General features: G+C 41.5%; 1 pseudogene; it reads right to left on the bottom strand.

Moving 5' to 3' along the window:
• Window positions 1-21,598, bottom strand: part of LOC147435748 (uncharacterized) — a 76,389-nt pseudogene extending 54,791 nt beyond the window's left edge.
• Window positions 21,599-23,573: the final 1,975 nt, after the last annotated feature.

The raw sequence follows: 23,573 nt of genomic DNA, 5'->3' as shown, positions 1-23,573 counted from the left end.
ATGGTTATAGGCTGAAGAAATATTTTGTGAGGGATCTGGTTCTAGATACAAATAGTCTCTTGGTTAAGCATAAATGTTCTTCCTAGAGGGTGGGCGATGATGATAGACCGCTTTTGGAGTGTACAAAGTAGCATTTATATGCATGTTCATATGTACAAAAAGATGTAAATACATGCATTTGGGAGCTTTGCAAAGTGGTTTCTAGTTCTAAAAAAGATGCAACGTGTACACATTGTGAATAGGCAGGTTCGTGTGCTAGCAGTCGGACATATGTACATGCCCGAATAGGGTATTGGGGCCTTGGATATGGTTCTAGGTGGCTTAATTTGGATCTAGAGAATTTTCCTAAGCTCTCTAGAATGTAAATAATGCAAGTGACAAGTATGGGTACTCTCATCTAGCTCGAGAAGTCTGGGACATTCAATAACTGTCTATTTACGGTGCCTAATCTGCGGTGATGAGTGCACCACCCTAGAAGTGGTCAAACATAAAATTTGGGAATGTGGAAAAGTTATTTGGGTACTGAGGATCAAGCATACAAAATTTGGTGAATTTTGGAGTCCGTTTGGGGTTTTTTCCACGAAAAATGCCCGCCGGGGGTCAAAACTGGGTCAAAAAGGTCAAAAAATGACCAAACATGGTGTGAAAAGGCTTCAATTTTCCACATGAGTGACAATGCGCTAAGTGTTCCAGATGAAGGATTATTTTTGAAGCCAAGTTCTAGCTGTTTCACCTCTCTGTGTGGGGAAGGAAGCAGGGTTTCTACAGGTGATCTAGTGCAGTCCCGTCGCGTTCGCGTCCTGTTTTCAAGTTTGTGGAGGAGTGAATGAGAGATTTCTCTCTTCAATTTTGCACTTGGGAGAGTCTATGGAAGTTTTGAGGTTTCCATGGATGTGTGTGTGCGAGGAAATGAGGAAAGAAGGTGCGGCTTTTTGCAAGACTATGTGACCCTGTATCGGTGCCATTAGGGTTGGCGCTACTCCAAAGAGTCCAACAGAGAGGAGTTTGGTGGAGCTTTTGCAATAGTTTGAGAGAGGCATTTTGTGGCTGATTTTTTTGAGTTTTTATGGTCTTTCTTGTATATTTTGGTCACCATCAAGTTTTATTTCAAGTGTTGATCAAATCGACTCACCTTGTAGAGTCTGCAGGCAGGCAAGGGCTTGTAGGTCAAGGCGCTTGGAGATTGAATTGAGCTTGTGGATAGTATTTTTATTGAGCTCTTGAGTGGTGGTGGGTGTGGGTTGGAATTCAAGTAAATCTCTTGTGTGGTGTTGAGTTGTGTGGGTATGTCAGTGTGCGCACGACGTCTTTTGCTCCATCAACGTTGCTTGTTTTCCTCCAGGGACTTGGAGTAGATGATGATGCCATCAAAGAACACTCGAGTGAATTTGCAATAGGGTCTAAACATTTTCTCCATTAGAATATTGAACGTGGCTGGTGCATTGGTCAATCCAAAAGGCATGACTAGATATTCATAAAGACCAAACGTTGTACGAAACTCGGTCTTTAGAATATGTTCGTCCACTATCCTTATTTGATGATAGACACTTTTAAGGTCAATCCTATTGAAGTAGGTAGAGCCTTGTAGCTTATCAAATAGATATTATACTCGACGAACGAGAAATTTGTTTTTAATAGTGATATGGCTTAGTGCTCGATAGTACCATCTTTCCTTTGCACTAAAAGGACTAGAGAAAAAAAGGCAGAGGAGCTAGGCCTCACCATCCCTTTGTAAACCAATTCTTGTACTTGACTCATGATCTCCTCTTGTTGAGCTTGGGAAAGTCAATAAGGAGGCTTGCTAGGCAGTGAGATTCCTGGTAGAAGCTCAATTTGAGGGTCATCATCTCCTCATTTTGGAGGTAAGTCCATAGGGATATCATCGATGAAAACATCTTGGAATCCTTTTAGAAAATTAGACAAGTCCAACTCTTCTTGATTCCTATCATTTACATTGAATGAAACATTATGACCTTTTAGGGACTCTTTAACAAATATCATGTATGCAAAAACTGGTCTCTTCATTGATTTATCAAAAGCAGGTGAATTTACAAGCGGTATAGTACGAACACACTCACTAGCATCTATATACATGCTCTTTCCCCTGTAGCTGAAGTAGATTCTCCTTTCAAGGAGCTTCATGTTGGAAGCCATGTGGTTGAACCATGGTGCCCCTAGGATAGCATCCTCATGTGTTGGAGACGAGAGATGAAAAAGTCTTTTTTGTCAACAAAGTTTTGGACATGGAGCTTCAACTTCCCAATCAAAGGAGTAACGGAGGCTTGCTGTCCCTTGAAAGTGGTGTCAGCCGTTACAATACCTCCCATCCTGAGAGCTTGAATGCCCAACTTAGTGGCCAACTCTGTTGATATGAAGTTGTGAGTAGAGACAAGGTTAACCAAGATGAAGGCATCATGGTCCCTTACCTTTCCCCAAGCATAGGAGAGAGGTGATCCTTTGCAATGAGCATCCTCTTTTGGAGCTTCGATGGTGGAAGCTCTAGGAGTCTCATTGTGAGAATTTCTCTTGGGGCAAGTACGATAACCATGTCCTTGCTCCCCACACTTAAAACATTTATGGTCCTTGCAAAAAGCTTCAAGCTCTTCAAGAGAGAGTTTGTTTTTACCTTTGTAAACTCCCTTCTCCTTGGACCAATTGTTGTTGTTGTTGGAATTGCCTTGAGAAGAATTTTGGCCATTGATTTTCCCCTTTGCATCACTCTTGTCTTTGTTTTCCATGGGCTTGACATTCCATCTAGCCCCTTGTTGGAAATTGATGCGTGAAGCAACCATGGTGTGGTGGATAATTTTGGTAATAGGACTAGGCCGTTGAGAGTTGACGTACTTGGCCATCTCTTCGAGTAATCCCACACAAAATTGTTGCTTTTGCTCGGCAAATTCTATCTTTTGAAAGATAGTAGCCTTGAGATGTAAATCCCAAAACTTGTCTACATATTTGTGGATAGACTCATGAGGGAGAAGATTCAAACTACACCATTTAGTAAGCACTTTGTCCTTTGCATCGCTTGCAATGAATTACTTCATGATGGAAACTCGTAGAGTTTTCCATGTATTTGGGGCTTCGTCGTTGCGACAAAGGCTAGCCCACCATTGACAAGACAATTTTTGGAAGTGCATAGCTACATGGTGTAGCTTAGAGAAATCTGTGAAGCCCTCGTCTCCAAATGCTACATCAAATTGTTGGACGAAGGCCAATAATTTGTCATGGCACCAAAGGTGCTATCATAGGTGAGAAAGAGATACTCTTTCCTCCCTCTTTGAACTTCTTGAGCTTTTTTGACCTTCGCCATGCAGGGTATGCTTTGCGATGTGCTCCCCTCTTGTATTCTCTAGGAGAATAGCCATACCTTTCATCAAAAGAGGAGGAAGGTAAAGAAGAAGGAGAACAGGTGACCTCTTCCTTGCCCTTTTCTTCCTTTGTTTCCTCTCTTCCCTTTTGAAGTGACGAAGAGAAGGACTGTGGATTGAACGTTTCCTCTTGGGAGGAGTTGGAAATCGTCAAGACCGTCAGCTTTGTGGAGCCACATCTTCAGAGGAACTTAAAAATTCATTGCTTTCTTGCTCTTTGGATGCCTCCTTTTGTATGGGAGAGAGTGTTCTTTTGGGTGTCTCATCAAGAGGCCTCCTAAGCTCTCTCTCCTCTTGGAGAGGAATGGTAATCCCATAAGCACGAAGTTGTTGAGTAACTTTGGCTTGCAAAGCAGGATTTCCCATAACTTGCTGCAACCTAGTAACAAGATAATTGACAAACATGGGGGCATCATCATTAGCACCTTCATGTGCAGAATCAAAGTTATCAATGTTCATTCTATTCTCTTGGTTATTGTTAGCCATGTTAACAAAATTTATTGTTAGCCATGTTAACATAATAGCATAGTAATGAAGATGGAGAAAATGGCAAGCTTAAGCATTGAAGCATGGCTCTTGGTTGGATTTGCATTTCATAGCCAAGAGTGTTGGTGTAGGCTCTCAGCTTCTGTACTAGCTTGGAGAAGGAGATGGAGCTCTTGCACTTTGCACTTTACACAATGGGAGTGTGTGTGATTGTGTGTGGGATAGTATACCCCGCAAGCTAGCCCCCTTCTTGCTTTGGTCGACCCCCCTTGTAGCTCAAGCTTGAAGCTCATTGGACCCCTTCAAGACTGGCCAATCACATGCAGAATTCATAACGAGCAACAAGGGTAGTCTTGGGACAAGTGTCCCCCTTTCCCCTTTGAGAGAGGAGACTTGATAAATGCAAAAACAATTAATTAGATCTACTAAATTATCATTGGACCCCTTCGTAGGCCATCCAATAGGCTTTAGGCACAACATGAGGGCAACATGAGGAGAAGCTTGACAAGTGTCGTAAATGCCTTCTTTGTACCAAGCTTGCCTTGTGTGAGGGTGTGTGTGTTCTCTCTCTACCCCCTTCTTGTAGGGATTGCCCCCTCCTTGTAGGGATAGTTATTGACTTTGTGGAACACCTTACCCTCAAGCACCTTAGTCAGTAAGCATGAAAAAGCACCTCAAGATTTGGTAATGTTCCCACATGCATCTTAGGCTCCCTAGTCGGCAAGCATGACAAGCAACTCAAGCATCATAGTCAGCAAGCTGGGCCGAGTTTCCACCTCAAGTTCATCCCTAGCTAAGGTTAAAGGACTTTTAACACCAACCTTTGGAGGTCTTCACTGAAGCTAACCCTAAGGTCTTTAAGCTCCATTGGCTAGCCTTCCGCTTTGACAGACCATCTCTCATTTGGACCCCTTTACCACCCATTGGGCCCATGTTGAGATAGATTGTAAGCACATGTCTATATTCTAACCCTTGTTCGCGTTTATTCTCCCACATTAAATAATCACTTTAATATGAGAAAATCTTTGGGTTGGTTAGATATTAGATTTTATGACATTTTACTAATTTGTTTTATTTTTTGTTTATTAAATTTTTGATTTAAAAAAAACACTAAAATAATTTTTTGTTTTATTATTTTTATTTTCTTTCCTTCTCATTTTATTTTGCTTCAAAATGTAGATGTGCAATGTGCACATTTCATGATATTTAAGTGGAGCCCTTCGTAATATACATACCATTTGTGATTATTATGTATAGTAGATAATATAATTTGATATTAAAACATAATAAAAATTTCATGTGATTGTAGGCACGTATTTAAACTTACACTCCCTCGTTTTTCCTTACTTCATTTGTGATTATTATGTATAGTAGATAATATAATTTGATATTAAAACATAATAAAAATTTCATGTGATTGTAGGCACGTATTTAAACTTACACTCCCTCGTTTTTCCTTACTTCATTTGTCCTTAACTTAGCAGGCCTTCGTGCCTCCTCACCTTGTTTCAATTTCTTACAATACTTCCAAATGTTTTTCAATCATTATTTTTTATGCTTTTGAAATATATTATAATTTAGCTACTGGCAGGTATACTGTTTTATTCAAATCATTTCGAGATTCCGCCCAATTCTGCTTCTGACATACCTATCAAGGAATTGCTCTAGTATATTTGTAAAAGGCAGGAGGAGGATTCGAACCCACAACGTCCCGCTCGATAGCTTTATCGAGTACTCCCATAGCCACTCAAGCAGCTAGGCTACGTTGTCGCCCCACTGTCATCCATAACATAAAAAAATGCTCACAACTTTTTCTACGTGGCTCTTCTCAACTACCCACCGCCCTCAGTCCCACACTCCCCTTGCTCGCCTACCCTCCACCTTGCTGGCACGCCTTTCTGTCTAACTATCTTGCTACCTCGAGCTCGTTGACGACACCTCACATCAACTTTTCAACACTGCCTCGCTCTTCGCTACGACAAGGATCAACTTAGATTCGCTTTTGTTTTTACATTTTCCATCATTGAGTACCCCCTACTAGTGTCACTCTCTGTTTTTCTCTCTCACAAGGAAGCCTCTTATTATGAAATTCTCAACAATAGTCTTGTGGGCCATAGTGAATTTTCACCTTGTCTAGCTTTGGAAAAACGTACGGTGGCGTGTCCTTCTCACTTTTACTTGAAACTTAGGCCTATGTCTAATGAAAAAATCTTTCATTCTCACTCGAACAAATTACACATGGCATTATTTGCAAGAGAAACAAGTGATAAAATCACGAGGCCTACCCTAATAAGGGTGCCCCTTGGATGAAATGTTTCTTCACAAGAATTCGCAATGTGCACTTTTTTGTGAGCAGTAGTGGCCAGCGGTGCTTCTTTGTTTTCAAGGCAGGTTTTTGGGGTCTTTGACTTACCACATTGAGAGTATATGTAGGAAGCGCTTTGACGAAAGTGTGAAGGGGTAGGGTGAAATGAGACTTAAGCTACTCCGAACTTGCTCCAATCGTGCCTCAAAAACGAGCTTGCCAGTCAAGATCCCAAAAACCCAAGAGTGGTGGAAGGCAAGAGGATGGTTCCAATTTTTGGACCTAACTACTAAGGCTTTGCCAAGTGGAAGTGGAAATTGAGCCAAGATAGGCAAAGGGAAAGGAAAGGGTAGGCCAATTGTGCCAGAAACAACACGATTGATCAAAAGTGACCAAGAACATCATAGAGAAAATGTGTACACACAATCTGGTTATCATCCATCCCACAAGACAACAACTTTGCTCGAGGAAATCACGATCTTTTATTTTTTCTGCTAGTTTTACCTTAAGAACCCAGGGGGTGGTTCCATTCTCATTATTTACCACCAAAACACTTTGTTCATAGAGAAAGTTGCACATCATATCCCTGAGAAACAACCTAGTATTTCTTGCCACAACCAAGTTGGGCATATCCTACAATCAACATGCTTCAAGTGACGACATTCTGAACAAGAATCTTAGTAAGAAACATTTGTGCTTTTGTGAGGATGCCACAATATTAGTCATTCAAGGTTGGGAGTTGAGGGGCAGAACATCTTAGCCCTGTATCAATAGGCTTTAGCCTATTATAATGCTTTGAGGTCTTGTTCAATTCTTTGCATGTTAGCGCTAGACACAAAATGAGTAGATACACAGAAAAATGAAGTAGGAGATCCATGTCTTTGGAGCATGAATTTTCATACCAAGAAACGTTTTTTCCTCAAAAGTGATGACTTGCACTTGGCTAGAAGCACGCTTTGGTGGTACAAAAAGGATTGTCCTTGACAGCACCTTTGACAAATCTTTGAGCTACAATTTCTACATGTCACATGAAAAACTACCTATCATACTATATATCAATTGACAGATCTTCAAAAGGAGAATCTAAAAACACAAGGTCTGAAAAGTTTTGACCTAAACTACAAAAATTTTACCAGTCTTCCCTACTTTTTCTTTGGTAGAAGTAAAATAGGTCCTTTTTTTGTACCACCAAACCATGCTTTCACCCACTTCATCGTCATCTCAATAGCCTTACGAATAATTTTGTGACAAATGATGATTTAAGAGTGTGACGTTGAATCATGATAGCTTAGATCATTCTATGGTGATTGAAGAGTTCAAAACAACAAGTTTAAATAGTAAGTTGTAACTACTTATTACAATCCAAACTACCACATTGCCATCAATTGCTAAAGCAAGTTAATCTCAGATAGATGACCTACTGAACTCACCCATAGATGCTTGATTTTATCTTGCCATCTGCATTTTGCACTTTAGCATTGATCTAGCTTAGTTCTCACTCCTTTTCATATACATTATGCATTGGGAAATTTGGGAAGTGCTCTCCATTGTTGCATACAATGCCCCTTGCAAGTTCAATAGTCTTAGCTTCACATGCCCTACTTAAGTGCTTTGATTTTATCACATTTGAGCTTGCGTCCCTCACATTTCCAGTCTCCCAGCTACTTCATGGCTACTCTATTGCAACTCTCATGTCCACAATCCTAAAGAATCAAGAGTCATTGATCAACTTAGCATAGAGCATTTGACATGTTTGATTCCATCCTAAGTCACTCAAACCCATTAGGAAGAGAATGGGGTCTAGGAGGCCCTCTTTATTTGGCCATTGAAGGAAGTCAAACCTTTAGTATTAAAATTTAGTTGTAGAACCATATCATGTAGCATATCTATGGAAAGAGCTGATGCATAGATTACGGATCTTTAATCTCCGCTCAAATCAGAGATCATATGTGGGAGTTATGGAAGGCTGAAAATCATAAAATTGTCACCTCTCCTTTTTGGGGGTAAAAGTGCATCCTTTCACCACTCTTATATATCTCTTACACACCCACCATTCTTGCACACATGACATACACCCATTTGTCAAATTTTTAATCACCTCCATAAGCTCATGGCAAATAGAGAGTCCCTCCTAGACCCTATCCTCTTCCTAATTCCCATGAACGCAACCAACGCTAATTTTCCTTAGCACATTAAGTCCCATCACATGGTATCAAAGCACCATCATGTAGATAGTCTCGTACTTACACTAGATCCATCATTTAATTTTTTTTAATCCAAGTACATATAGGATCAGTCACTCGCATAGTCCAAATGGTGTTGTCCTAGTGGTTAAGGTAAGGGCCTTCACACACACTCACGATGGTTCAACCCTTGCAAACATGAGGTGTGGGTGAGTGGGTGCAATCCCGTAAATTTAGCTCTCATGCAAGTGAGATGGCAAAAAAAAAAGGATTAGTCACTCGCATATCTTATTAATCTCATCTTGCATCAAATTTTTTTATTAAAAAATCCCCTCCATTCATTCATTTGATATTAATCCTCTAGTTTTATCTTATTTCTCTTTTGTATATAAGTTAAGAGATAGTGGTGATGAGGATGCATTTATTAAAGATTTAACTTTTTAAGGCAAAGTCACGGAGTGGTTCCCTTCTTTTGGAGCCCCTCACTTCAGGGAACTTTTTCTCCTCACCTGCACACAAACACAACCAACCCTTCTCACTCTAGCGGGGTTAGCAACTTTTGCATTGTTCAAATGTCTACAATAGCACCCAACTCGCCCACATTTGAGAATAGAATACCTTGCTGCCATTTTTTCGAGTAATACCTCCACAACTTAGCTACGTAGTTCTCAGGATGGATTCCATGTGCAGCCTAATCCACAATCTATTGCAATATGTCATCTACTGCACCGTTGTCATGTCCCGCCAAGGTCAAGCCTTGGATGTTGGCCTATGCATTTGCTATTCTTGGCTTCATCTCCACATGCTCGAGTGCACCGCCTCTCATCATCGCCCAATGCCGTGCCACTGCATTCATTCGGAAATCTTGACCCTTGTCAGACAAGGAAACCCAAAATACCATATCCCATCAAGAGTGTGTGATCTCTCATGCATATTTGTGCTGAGAGCTCCGTCTATAGGCAATCTACCACACCACAAATGCTATCAAACTCTCCAACATGCTCTTTGTGTGTCTATACTAGCTCCCCTTCAAATGTTTCATGTTCTAATTCCCTCACGGTTCAACCTCCGAGTATCTTTTCCCTCATGCCATTCGACTCTACGGAACCCCAAGCTTGTATCGAGTGTAAATTTTCTTTGCAAATAGGTTTTGATGGAGCCAGCACAACATGTCTTCTTTCCCTTTATAAAAAAAGAAAATTTTCTTCATTTTAATAAGTGGATTTTCCCACATAGAGTTTTCCGTGAAGGGACTTTGCCTTGAGCTCCTTCCCCAAGCTTCGGCCATCTAGTTTTCAACTAGGCTTCTTGGCTACTACTTTGGCTGCTCCTCTCTCATTAGAGCTTGCTTCTCCTCAAACTCTTGACGAAGCTTGGATTTAGGGATTGCAATATCTTGCAAGTATACTTCAAGGAGAATGTATTCCCATTGAAAAGCTTTCCTTAAGGGAAATATTTGTCCTATGTTTTTTCACTTTATTATATTGTGTCTGGGCAAGACACTTCCACAAAGATAATATCTCTATTTGGTAAGACCCCCAATGCATATTCTTCAATTCCTAGCATTTTGAATCCTATGCACAATAAAATGAGCATCACTCTATTATATAGAGATAATATGCGCTATATGTTCTATGACTTGTACAAAGACATGAACCAAGAAGATGATGAAGATGAAGAGCATAACTAACATTATGAAGAACACGAATGGGGATCAAGAAAGAAGAAGATCATCATGACACATGGAGCAACATAATGTGCTCTAGAATTGAACCTAGGCATGATCAAATGGCCATCTTGTGAACCATAGAGTGATGAATCAAATTGAACCACCTATGGTGTATCAGTGTGCCATCCCAAACCCTAGAGGCATCAACTAAGAAAATTGATTAGTTCAAGGGGGAGTTTGGTGGGATTTCTCTAGCCATGCAGTGCTATGGGGACACCCTCTCGTTTTATGGCATGATGTCCATACACTTCCATACATGCATGTATACACCCATGACCCATGAAGGCTCCATTAAATGAAGTCCACAGAGACTACATTATAGAAGGTACATGGTCTCTATCCTTTAGCAGCTTAGATTTGGGCTATAAAAGCACTTTGTACATTGTTCATTTTGAATCTACTGTAGTATGTATTTACTTCTACACATTGAGTCTACTCATTCATTAAGTTGGGATTAGCGTGTATAATGCTCAAACCCCATAAATGCAACTAATGATAATCCGTCCTAGCACATCAAGTCCTATCAATTTTTGAGCTCCCTTATATATAGTATAGATAATGGAGCTTAAAATTTTAATTCCATTATATATAGTATAATGGAGGACCTCTCCTTCCTTCAAAATTTTAACCTCCACTATGTATAGTATAGACACGTGTCCAAGTTTGTGTGTGTGTGTGTGTGTGTGTGAGAGAGAGAGAGAGAGAGAGAGAGAGAGAGAGAGAGACCCGCTATTTGTGTGTGTGTGTGTGTGTGTGTGTGTGTATCAGAGACAAAGTCAATGTGCCACTCGCTGAGCTGTTGGAGCATTGCACAAAGGCCTTCCACATTTGCATTGCATAAATGAAGTACAACGAGCTTTGACAATTCACTTATGGAAGTCTAGCGATTTGTTGTGGATGTCCTGCATGCATTATCTATGTTTGTGTGTGACACGCACACACACACACACACACATAGATAGATACATAGAGAGAGAGAGAGAGAGAGTTGATTGCAAGATTTTGTGTGTGAGTGAGAGTGCTGAGAGATGGAGAATTGTCTACTTGATTCATCCTGTGTGTGTGTGTGTGTGTAAAAGAGAGAGAGAGAGAGAGAAAGAGAGAGAGAGAGAGAATGCCATTCTCTGTAGGTTGTGCAAGTGTGTGTGTGTGTGTGTGTGTGTGTGTGTGAGAGAGAGAGAGAGAGAGAGAACACTAAGCTCTCATTGGCTAGAGAGAGAGGTGAGAGAGCTCTCATTGGCTAGAGAGAGAGGTGAGAGAGCTCTCACACCAATACTAGAGAGAGAAGGGAGGGATTAGTCTTATCATCAATATTTCTTTTTTCATAGTTCCTAACCCCCCTTAATTTTTGAAATGGTATGTAGTTGCTTTTGGAAGGTTGTCAAGGAATCTCTCTCTCTCTCTCTCTCATCCTAGTGTTCACGCGAGGGTGTAACAAATTTTTGACAAGTGCACTTCTCCTCTTTGTGCATAGCTTATGCTCAAGGTGGCACTAAGCATCCAACTTTTTAATGCGCTCATGTACTTCCATTTTGGGTCTACTTGGAGACCTATGTTCAAAAAAAAAAAAGTCTAGTTTATTTTTAATTGGCTAAAATTGTAAAACCTAGGATACATTCCAAGCTTGCGTTGAAGAAAATCAATAAATTTTGTAAGTTTTCTTGTACATATTGATAATTATTCATATTTTAATCTAAAAATAGGAAGAGTTTTATTTGTGCCCTTATTTATTGAATTACTTCAATTAGAAAAAATAAGCATTTCTTATTGTAGAATTGACTCCTTGTTTTTTGAAGTTTGTCTTAAAAAAAAAAAAAGGTTTACTGTATTTTAACCAGCTCAAATTGTAAAACCCAAGCTACATTCCAAGCTCACCTTGAAGAAAATTGATAAAATTTTGCAAGTTTTAGGTAAATATTGATAATTCTTTGAATTTGAACCTAAAATTTGGAAGAGTTTTATATTTTCCCTTATTATTAAATAACTTTGATTAGAAAAAATAGTATAAGTAGGTGAAGCCAAAATTGTGACCTAAAAATCGAAAGAGATTTTAGTGCTCGGTATTTACTTTAAAATTATTTTGATCAAGAAAAAAGATTTGACACTCTCTTAGAGACCTCTCTCTCTCTCTCTCTCTCTCTCACACACACACACACACACATCCGTCCTTCCATTTTGGGGCTATTTGAGACCGATGTTCGATAAAAATTGGGATGTAGTGTATTTTTAATAACGAGCTAAAATTACAAAATCTTAGCTAGATTCCAAGTTTGCCTTGAAGTAAACCAGTAAAATTTTGCTACATACAAACAATTTCCTAAATTTTGAACTTTTATGGCTAACTAGATTCCAACTTTGCTTTTAAGTAAAAGGATAAATTTTGTTAGTGTAGTCCCCAAAGAGTTGGTCTAACGATAAGGCTTTGTCCTTTCTTCTATGCGTTGTGGGTTCAAATCCCCCGTTGGGTCACCTCAAGAGGGGCACCTTGTGCTCACCTGGTGTTCACATTGCTAGAGCTCTTGCCTTTGGACACTCGAGTGCATCCTTGTCTGGCGGTGGGGACCCAAGGAGGAGGTTCCTAGCTAGTTGCTATGAGTTCTCTCCAACGTTCCCAGCACATGGTGCATCAATTACATGGCCATGGTGATGCCTACATGTGACTATTGTCTGATGATACACGGCCCTTGTGTGACCATGTTTCATGGCTAATATTATTTGGAAGCGGTAAGCACCTCTCCTTGTGGACCCTCTATCGCGTTGAAAAAAATAAATTGCTAGTGTAGATATAAATAATTTCCTAGATTTTGAAATTTTATGGCCATTGGCCTATAAAAATAAAAAATGAGCCACCCTTCAATTAACTTTCAATTGGAAAAGTAAAGTTCGCCTTCAAAAGAGAAAAGTACAGTCAACCCTTTTTTTAAAAAAAACTTCAAATGTTAAAAATATTATAAGTACCAAACTTCAAAAGAATGGAACAAGTGGAGGGATTCTTTGGCCTTGAATTGTTAACCTCAGATAGTGGACCTTCTACATCTATATATTCAAAGAAGGAGAGACCCTCCATTTGTCACATTCTGCTTCATTCCAAAGAGAACCTTTAAAACATAGCTAATTGAAAATATAAAAGTGAAGGGTAAGTACTACTATGGTAGAAGTGAAAAGACTTCTGGTGAGTCTTGGCATTGGAAAGTCAAAAAGACCTTAGGACTCTATCTAAATTTATGATACTTAAGCCTATAATTTTTGGGAGGCCTTTTTCACTCCGGCCCTCAATGTCAAGGATGACCACTAACTACTTTTATTTTTGAAAATCATTTGAAGGGTGGCTTTCATTTCCATTTTGAAGACCATAAAGAATTTTTCTTCATGTGTCAATGAACCTCGCTTTGGGTGTGTGTGTGTGTGTGTGTGTGTGTGAGAGAGAGAGAGAGAGAGAGAGAGAGAGAGACAAAGCCATTCTCTCGATGTGTATGAATATAAGAGACAAAGTCGACGTGCCATTCCTCGAGGTGTTGTCGCATTTCACAAAGGCTTTCCACATTTGTATTGTATAAATGAAGTGCATCGAGCTCGACAATTCAACGATAGGAGTTCATCAATTTTTTATGGATGTCCTATACGCATTATGTGTGTGTGTGTGTGTGTGTGTGTGTGTGTGTGAGAGAGAGAGAGAGAGAGAGAGAGAGAGAGAGCACCATTCACTACAACTTGTGTGAGTCAGTGTGTGTGTGTGTGTGTGAAAGAGAGAGAGAGAGAAAGAGAGAGAGAGAGGGAGGGAGGGGGGGGGGGGAAATGAGAGGGCTCTCACACCGGCACTACAGAAAGAGGGGAGGGAGAATAAGCATTGGTTTTACAATCAGCAATTGACAAAGCAACAATCCACGAATACACAATCGAGAATTAAAAAAAAATCGACATCAATATCTACGAAATTGAGAATTGACAAAATTGAAAGTTGACGCAATTTGGAAAGTTCAATCCGACAAATTCAAGGTAGAAGATGTGCAGCATAAAATTTTAGTGCAAAACCTTCAAATATAGTAAATTTGCCTAAAAAATGTTTGAAAAAGGGTATGGTATAGCCAAATGCTTGAAAAAACCTCAATTTAGTGTAATCCCACTTGCATATTTTGAAACTTTTCTCTAAATTATAGATTTGAAGGTGAGAAAACCTACAAAGTATAGAGAAATTGAGTGTAAACACCTTCATATATAATTAAGTTGCCTCTAAAATTTTTCATATGCAAGTTTTTTAAGTTTTTAGGAGAAAGCACTATGCCTCAACTCGATTTAGTGTAACCCCCCTTACAAAATTTTGAGATTTGTCTCAAAAATTCTAATTTGTCTTTAAACGCTCGCGAAAACCTAGATTTAGTGCAATCCCACTTCCAAATTTTGAGATTCACCTTTGAGTTCCAAGTAAACCCAAACGCAAGAGCACTGACAAAGCTCAAAGAAATCTAGCATAAGAACCATCAAAAATAGCCGAGAATTGTCAGAGTTCCCTTCCGTCATCCCCCTTTGCCGTTTGTTGAGGTCTGCTCCTACCTTGGGCTTACCTTGTAGATTCTCTAAACTTTAATTCATGTTCTCTAACCTTTGTAGTGTTTTTATATAAAAAATGCTTTTAAGAGCTTGATTTGAATTAACGAAAAAAAAATACACGCAGACCTTGACATATCCTTTGCATAGGGGTCTCTAACCAATACAACATGTGCACATTGTGACCCAAAACATACCCGAACATTTTTGCAAGTACACTATATTTCTATCAAGGATCTATCTTCTTCTTCTCGGCAAGCCGCTTCCTCCTGCTTGATAAAAGCCATTCGCAATTAGAGACAAATCTCAAAAAATTAATATGAGATTATACGAAACCTAAGGTTTTTTCCTCCAATCGTTGTGGATGTCCTAACATTCAAATTATATCTTACGAGTGTGTTGCCCTTCCTATGGGGAGAGAGAGAGAGAGAGAGAGAGAGAGAGAGAGACACCCTTTTATTGGCACCCAGTCTACTCTCTTTATTTCTTTGCCTTCCCTCCCCCCCCTCCAAGCCCTTTCCTTATGTCACGTGGCAAGGGCCTCCAAGGTGCATTAGATTTAGTTGAGAAATTTTGTAGGTGGGATTATACTAAACCTAGGTTTTTCTTGAGCACTAGGGTACACAATATATTTTTTCTATTATTAAATATTCCAAAGTATATACTCTTTATAATGGAGTTTGAAAAATTAGAGGAAGAAGTGGGGCCTCCACGTGTTATTTTTTGGGTGATTTTGCTTGGCCTGTTGGATCAACGCCAAATTTGAGTTGTTGAGTCCGTGCTGGGTTGTCCTCCTTATCATAGACACATTAAAAAGCTTTGAAAATTGAGTGAAGTAATTCATATTCTATGAAATTCCATCCTTTCCAATGACCTACAATAGTCAAAATTGTCTGCTTGACAACATGTTGTCAGCCTATGTGTGTGTGTGTGTGTGTGTGTGTGTGTGTGTGAGAGAGAGAGAGAGAGAGAGAGAGAGAGAGAGAGAGAGGGAGAGAGTGAGTGAGTGAGAGAGAGACCACGTAGGCTGTGAAAATCACCTTTTTTTGACAATGTGTAGACTGTAGTAGTCAAAATTGTGTGTGTGTGTGTGTGTGTGTGTGTGTGTGTGTGTGTGTGTGAGAGAGAGAGAGAGAGAGAGAGAGTCTCAAACCAATGGACTGCCAGACCTGGTCCATCCGCCCAACCTCCCTTTTATAGGCTTCAAGCCTGCTTGAACTCGTTCCCACTGGCAGCCGGCCCCTGGCCGAGAGTCCGTGACCCCATTGGTTTGGCCCTTGGCCTGACATTACTCCCCCCCTTTGAGAAGCGTTTTCATCCTCGAAAACAAAAGTGGGGAATTTCTTCTTAAGAACACTAATGTTTTCCCAAGTGGCACCTTCCTCAGGTCGATCTTTCCACTTGACTAAAGCTTTGACTACGTACATGCTGACGAGTACGTAGTTTATGAAAATCTAAAATGCATTCAGGTTCATGTGGTTGAATGGGAGGTTCAATGAAATCAACCAATATCTGTTGGCCGATAACATTGTCGTCCCCATGCAAGCGTTTACGTAAACGACTTACATGAAATACCGGATGGACACAAGAGTGCGCAGGTAACTCAAGTTTGTAGGCCCTATCGCCAACTCGCTTGAGTATCTTGAATGGCCCACAATAACGTGGAGATAATTTGGGTGTAGGCCCAGTCTGCAGACTTTCTGAATGTTCTGGCCCACACAAAAATACCTCTTCCCCTTCCGTGAAGGTAACTCCCCGATGTTTCTCATTAGCATACTTCTTATACCGATCCTATGCTTGTCAAACATTTTGACGAGCAAGTCTCAGCATTTCCATATGATCTTGGAGAAACTCCTTGACCTGTTGGAGCTTCTCAGTTGCCAACCCCACCGTCACTGGTGATTTAGGTTGAAAACCATACATAAGCATGAATGGACTAAAACCAGTTGTAACATGCTTAGCACTATTATATGCAAACTCAAGAATAGGAAGATAATCTTCCCAATCTGATTGCTTCTTGCTAACGTATGCTCGTAGAATATCCTCTAGCACTTGGTTGACTCATTCCGTCTGACCATCTGTTTCAGGGTGATCAACAGTACTTAAATTAAGTTGTGTACCCAATCGTTTAAAAACATCCCTCCAAAAATGACTGTTAAACTTGGGATCACGATCACTCACAATGTTACTTGGCAATCCATACAACCTGTAAAGATTGTCCACAAATAACTTAGCTAATTTTGGAGTCTTAATGGTTGACTTGGTTGGAATAAATCGACAAAGTTTAGTCAACCGGTCTACGACCACCCATACCGAGTCATGTCCTCGAATAGTGGTTGGTAAACCCACAATAAAATCCATGGAGATACTTTCCCATTTACCATTGGGAATCTCTAAAGGATGTAAGAGTCCTCCTGCTTTCAGGCGCTCTGCTTTATTAACTTGACTTTTTTGGCAATGCAAGACATAGTCTTGAACATACCCATTGCAAACCTGGCCAGTAAAACTGTCGTCTTACGAGTGCATAAGTTTTCTTAATTCCCGGGTGCCCTGCACTTGGACTATCGTGACATTCATAAAGAATTTGGCGCCAAATGTCCGTGTCCGTCGGTACACATACTCTCCCCTTCTGGAGTAGGTACCCATCATCTATGGAAAAATTCTTCCATCTCTACAGTTCATCACTAGAAAGAGGAGAACTGGGTGTGGAGGAAACAAAACCACTATCAACATTGGAGTGAGAAGGATCCCTCTTTCTAACATAGCTCCACACCTTGGAGTATGCACTATCATGCTCGCACTTACCTTTGAGAGATTCCAAAAACTCACTCTACAATTCTGTGAAAAGGAGAGAGTTGATCTCTGGCATTCGGCTGAGAGCATCAGCCACTATATTGTACCGCCCTTTGCAATATCGTAGCTTGGCATCATACTCCTAAAGAATCTCAGTCAACCTCGCCTTGCGACCCTTCAAATCACTTTGTTGTGTAAACCACTTGATGCTTTCATGGTCAAACACAATCTCGAACTGTGCACCATACAAATAATGTTGCCATGTCTTTAAAGCAGACAATATTTCATAGAGCTCTTGTTCATAAGCAGAGTAATTCTGCTGTGCTGAATCAAGCTTCTTGCTTTCAAATGCAATTGGCCTTTCCTCTTGCAGAAGAACTGCTCCAATTGCACGATTACTAGCATCCGTTTCCAAAACGAATGGCTTTAAGGGATCCACAATAGCCAAAATAGGAGCTCTGGCTAATGTGTCCTTAAGTTTGTCAAAACTTTGTTGTTGTTCTAATCCCCACTGAAAGGTCTTGCCCTTGGCTTTCAACTGATCTGTCATGGGAACAACAATATGGGCATAGTTTTTAACGAATCGAGGATAAAAACCTGCAAAGCCTAAAAAAATCTAGAGCTCTTCCACATTTTTGGGAGAGGGCCACCTCCGAATGGCATCCACCTTGGATTGATCCATGTGTAACCCTGCAACCGAAATAACATTCCCCAAGTAGTGAATTTCCTCCTTGAGGAAATCACATTTGGATTCCTTGGCATATAACTGATTTTGGCGTAGCAAATGAAACACTTGTTTCAAATGTGCTAAGTGCTCTTCGTCAGAGGCACTATATACAAGAATATCATCGAGGAAAGCGATAACAAAATTTTCCAAGTATGGTCTCAAGACACTATCCATGAGTGTCATGAACGTAGCTGGAGCATTGGTTAACCCAAAGGGCATCACCAAAAACTCATAATGTCCAAACCTTGTTCGGAACGTTGTTTTGGGTATATCCGCAAGCCTGATGCGTACTTGATGATACCCAGATCTTAAATCAATCTTTGAAAATATACGAGCGTGGGTGAGCTTATCAAACAGCTCATCCACTCGTGGCAATGGGTACTTGTTCTTAACAGTAACCGCATTTAATCCACGGTAATCTACGCACATGCGCATACTACCATCCTTTTTCTTCACCAAGAGAATGGGAGAGGCCCATGGTGAAGAACTTGGTTGAATAAACCCTCTACTGAGATAGTCAGCAAGCTAACGCTCCACCTCAGCAGCCTCAAAATGACTCATTCTGTAAGGCAGTTTACTCACTCTCTTACTGCCTGCAACCACGTCTATGCCATGTTGCACAGAACGTGTCAGTGCTAGCCCTGGTGGTAAATCATTTGGAAAAACATCCTTGAATTCCCTTAAAAGTTTCTTTAATTCATTAGCAACATTTGCTTGTTTTGAATTAGTAGGCATAGCTAGAAAAGGAGAGAGAGAAGAATGCGGCATTGAGGAAGTTTTATTCAAAACATTATCAACATTAAAAACATCATCCACATTGGAAATAAAATGGCACAGTGAGTAACACAAAAAGAGTTCTTCTATTGCATCATCAAAAGAGAGCTTCATAAGCTCAGTTGTACAAATAAGAGGTGAGGAAGGTACATCCTTCTCCCCCAACAACAGCACGTGCACACCATTGGATTCGAACATTAGACTATTATGCTCATAGCTACGTCTAAGTGATGATCCTAAACTATGCAACCATTCATGACTAAGAACCACATCTGCCCTCTCCATATTCATGACTTGGAAATCCAAAGAGGTACGGTATCCTTGAATTTCCAGAGGTACATCTTTAACCTGAGTTTCCCATATCTGAGCATCATGGCCGTTAATCGTTGCTACCTTGTAGCGATGGGAACTCGGGGTTTGGGGCAATTTGAGTCGTTTCACCAATTTATAATTGATGAAATTGTGCGACGCACCATCGTCTACCAAGATCCGCACCCTGTGCCCTTGGATAGAGCCATGCATACGCACCAACTCATGTGGTCTGAAAGTCTGCTGCCACATGGAGGCCGTGATACAACACTCATGCACCTCCTCGGTGTGTGTTACTTCCACATTATCAAACTGGGAAGAGGATTCAAGAGGTAAAAGATGCACCATGTGCACTGCTTTTCCCTTCCCCTTGCCTTGAGCAGCAGATTTCCCCGTGGGACAATCCTTTTTTCTATGTCTAGTTCCCAAACATTTAAAGCACAACTTCTCTTTTTTGGCTTTCTCAAACTCTTCCGTTGAGAGAGGACCTCTAGACCCCTTGGGCTTTTTGGAGGTCTCTGATGCAGCAGATGCAAATTTTCTTTTATGATGCACATGTTGTGGACATGTTGAAACACGTGTAGTGTCATGCACATGCGAACTATGCAATGCCCGATCATCGGGATCATCATGGATGTGAGCTTGCACTATTGCTTCCTCAAGTGTTTGTGGATCCTGGGTTTTAACGTGCTTCTTAAGCTCGGGATTTAACCCACGGATGAACCCACGTACCTACTGAAAGGTGTCCATCCCTTCCAGCTTGAGGATCACATCTCGAAAATGGGAAATATATTCCAATAATGTTTTATGCTAGCGCATAGAACATTTATCCCAGGCGGTCCAATTTCTATCCTTCTCATTAGTAGGTAGGAATTCCTTCCTGAAGACAGTCTCAAAAGCTGCCCAAGTTTGTGGTAGGATGCCCTTCTCCTTGAGAGACATCCACCATTTGTAGGCCTTGCCGTCCAAAGTCAGACTTCTCTGCAGCGCCTTGGCTGCATCCGGGGTACGTCGAAGGTCATGAATACCATCCCACTTACTGAGAAAAATATTCACGGTGTCCTTGTTTCGCTCACGCTCTTCTCCCCGAAAAATTGGTGGCTTTGTATTTTTCAACAAATCATCCACCTCTTTTTGGGTCAGAGAGTGCAGCGGTCCCGGAGGAGGGCCTTACCCGGCACCTGGCCCTTGGCATGGTGTGGAGCCGTGCTCGTGATTTTGCTGACCAGCAGGGCCCGTGGCCTGCTGCCGCATATGCAACTTAATCAAATCGGATAATGCTGTGACATTCTGATTTAATTATGCAAAATTCGTTTCAAGCACAGTCATGCGTGTTTGCAATGCACGAAAATCTTGCATGTCCAGCAACTCATACGCATCGTCTGTCGCCGTTGTGGCACAATTACCCTCCGTGAGAGGAACCGTCCACGTGGCATCGGCAGACGAAACGGGTGCGGACTGCTCGAAATCGAATGCATGATGCATATCTATGTCTGAATCCATGTTGTGGACGTACTGTGCGAGAAAAGAAAGGAGAATACCTGAATTCCAACGAGCTCATAGACGTATGCGATAAGGAACCGTATAATTACGCCTTTGAGAAGAAAGAACGCTGACTTTGAAAGCGAAGTTCAATCCAAGACCACTACTAACTTGAAAATAACGAGCAAAACTGCAGTGGATGATTCACTCGAAAGCACAGAGCAAATTCGAGTTGCCAATAGTCCAGTTTGCGCCGTATGCAATCACCAAAACGATGAAAAAATAAGCCAATCGGTGGCTTGTCGAAGCTTCAAAAAACTGTGTTCAGCAAGTTCGAACTTCAGGATTTGCAATAATCAACCGAAATGATGATTGATGGGATCCCCTATCCAAAAAAGAGAGTTGTAGCTGCACGTTGATGTAATTCCGCAGGGCACGGCCCATGTTGAAGACCCACGAGGGGTGGCTGGGTGTGAATGGTCAACCCTTAAGGGTTTTTTTTATAAAAAAAAACTTGACCAAACTCTGCTATGAGACAGCACGGCCGCCTGTGTGTTCTTTGTGATGGAGCTAACTCGCGATTGCGAGCTCGTTTGAAGTCGGGCAAGAGACGGCAGTTGTCGGTCTTCTGCTTGGGCTCCCATTGAGCCCGAGTTCGACGATTTTGGAGCAGGTCGAGAGACGCTCTCTTCCCCCACCAAGGGTTGCTGCACACTCCCGTTTTCGGCTTCTCCTTCCTCCTCCCTTTGAGGTTGCATGCAACATGCATCCAAAAGCAGAACGAGCCCTCAATTCTAAGTTTAGCTCTGATACCAATCTCAAACCAATGGACTGCCAAACCTGGTCCATCCACCCAACCTCCCTTTTATAGGCTTCCAGCCTGCTTGAACCCGCCATTTCCACAGGCATTCGGCCCCTGGCCGAGTCCGTGACCCCATTGGTTTGGCCCTTGGCCTGACAGAGAGAGAGCTCTGTCACTAGCAAGAGAGAGAGAGATATGTCACTAGCAAGTAGACAAAGAAAGAAAAAGAGTAAGGTCGGTCATTGGGACCAAGACCAATACCTTGATCAAGATAAATATTAATGATCATGTAGAGGCGAACATGGGACAAGCATTGTGCATTGGTAGGGAGTGCTTGGTAGTAGAAGATGGGTGCTCAAGGGAATAGGTGTGCATGGGTTTGCTTGAGCCATTAAGAGTTTGGTCTAGTAGCAAGAGAGTAAAGAGCTAATGGCTTAGGTGGGGGCAGCTGTAGCCACAACTCGGACAGACTGTGTGTGTGTGTGTGTGTGTGTGTGTGTGTGAGAGAGAGAGAGAGAGAGAGAGAGAGAGAGAGAGAGAGATGTAGGAGACCATTCCATTGTACAAACTTGGGGAACACATTCTTCTCCATGCTCTCTCTCACCCCCCCCCCCCCCCCCCCCCCCCCCTCCCCATCAGTAGTGATAACACTTCTCTATACATTAGCACTATGGGGGCTGACGTATTGAGAGATATTTATCCGTAGGTTATGATGGTGATGTAATAATTGAAGCAAAAAGTTAAAATGGGTCCTTTTCTTGCAATGGTGAATACAAAAAGACCTTAATTGGGGATGCAAGGATGCATAGCATCTTAGCATTGGATGAATTTGAGCTTCTTCTATGCTTAGCAATGTTGTTTTAGTTTCTAGGAGCCATTGTCGTCACATATTTGGAGAAGCTGTAGATGTTACATCTATCCCAAGGCATGTGTGTGTGTGTGTGTGTGTGTGTGAGAGAGAGAGAGAGAGAGAGAGAGAGAGAGAGAGATCAAATAACCGTGCTTTCTTGGCCGCAGCAATGTGCGGGTCACATACTAGTACAATTTTAAGCTCCACTGTGCGTGACTTTGCTTTGCGCGTTCAGAAAGCTTCAGTGCTTGCACATGGGTTGGAGGGCTCTCTTAGTGGAGTGTCTAGAGTTTTTGCGTGGGGGCGTGTTGAGATCTGGTCGACTACAGGACCAGAAGCACTTGAGAGGGGTGGGCATGGCTCGAGAGGTAGGGGAGCTCCTGCGGTGGGTCTCTCGGCTGTCCCCGCTCTCTTTAGGGGTTAGAGTGGGTCATGAACATAATATGTTTTTTGGAAAATAGTATGACGGCTTCCCATCTTCTTCAAGAGGGGAATCGCTTGCATGTGTTGTAGGAGGTTCGTGATGCTGGTTTCATCATATAGTTGCATTTGTGTATGGACATGATGCATGGGGTGAGGTTTGTGGTGCGTGTGGTGGGACACAGCTTCTTTAGATGAGGGAGGAAGACTAATTGGCTTTTGCTATTTGGATTTCATCAACATGTTGGGTCTGGGTTTGGGGATGAAGGATGTGGTGTGGTTTGCGGTGCATGTGGTGCGGCACAACTTTTTGGTGCCAGTAGGGAAGTTTTCAAATGCTCGACTTTTGTTCGTGCTGTCAGATTTGTGTGATGGCTGCATTTTGGTTTGGTTTTGATGCAAGTTATGAGACACGACTTCCAGGTGTAGTTGGTCTGCCCTTGGGCTTCAAGCATGGCAATGGAAATGCCTTGTTTGTTGGTGGTACCCAACGGTTGGTGGACATCCAATATTTCCTTTTTTGTATAGGCTCCTTTGAAGCCGGTGTGGAGCTAGTCTCCGCCCAGTTTTTGGCTTGCTTCTCTTCAGCTATGCAGGTATTGTTTTCTCTCTCCTCCTTGTCAAGGGTGGCTCCCTATTTAGCGAGTGTTGTGTTGCTCTCTATGGTTGGTTTGGTCGGGGTGGATCCCTTATTAGTCGTATCTCATTGGTGCTGATATGATGTTGGTCTTTGTTCTCATGCTGGTCTGCCCTGGCTTGGTGTATGAGCACGGTTGGATTTTTTTAAATTTGCTTATGCT

The sequence above is a fragment of the Adiantum capillus-veneris genome, chromosome 18 (genome assembly GCF_014529385.1).
Source record: "Adiantum capillus-veneris isolate H3 chromosome 18, ASM1452938v2, whole genome shotgun sequence".
Lineage (NCBI taxonomy): Eukaryota > Viridiplantae > Streptophyta > Polypodiopsida > Polypodiales > Pteridaceae > Adiantum > Adiantum capillus-veneris.
Note: the sequence above shows the minus strand (reverse complement) of the source record. Positions and strands in the feature narration are given on the sequence as shown.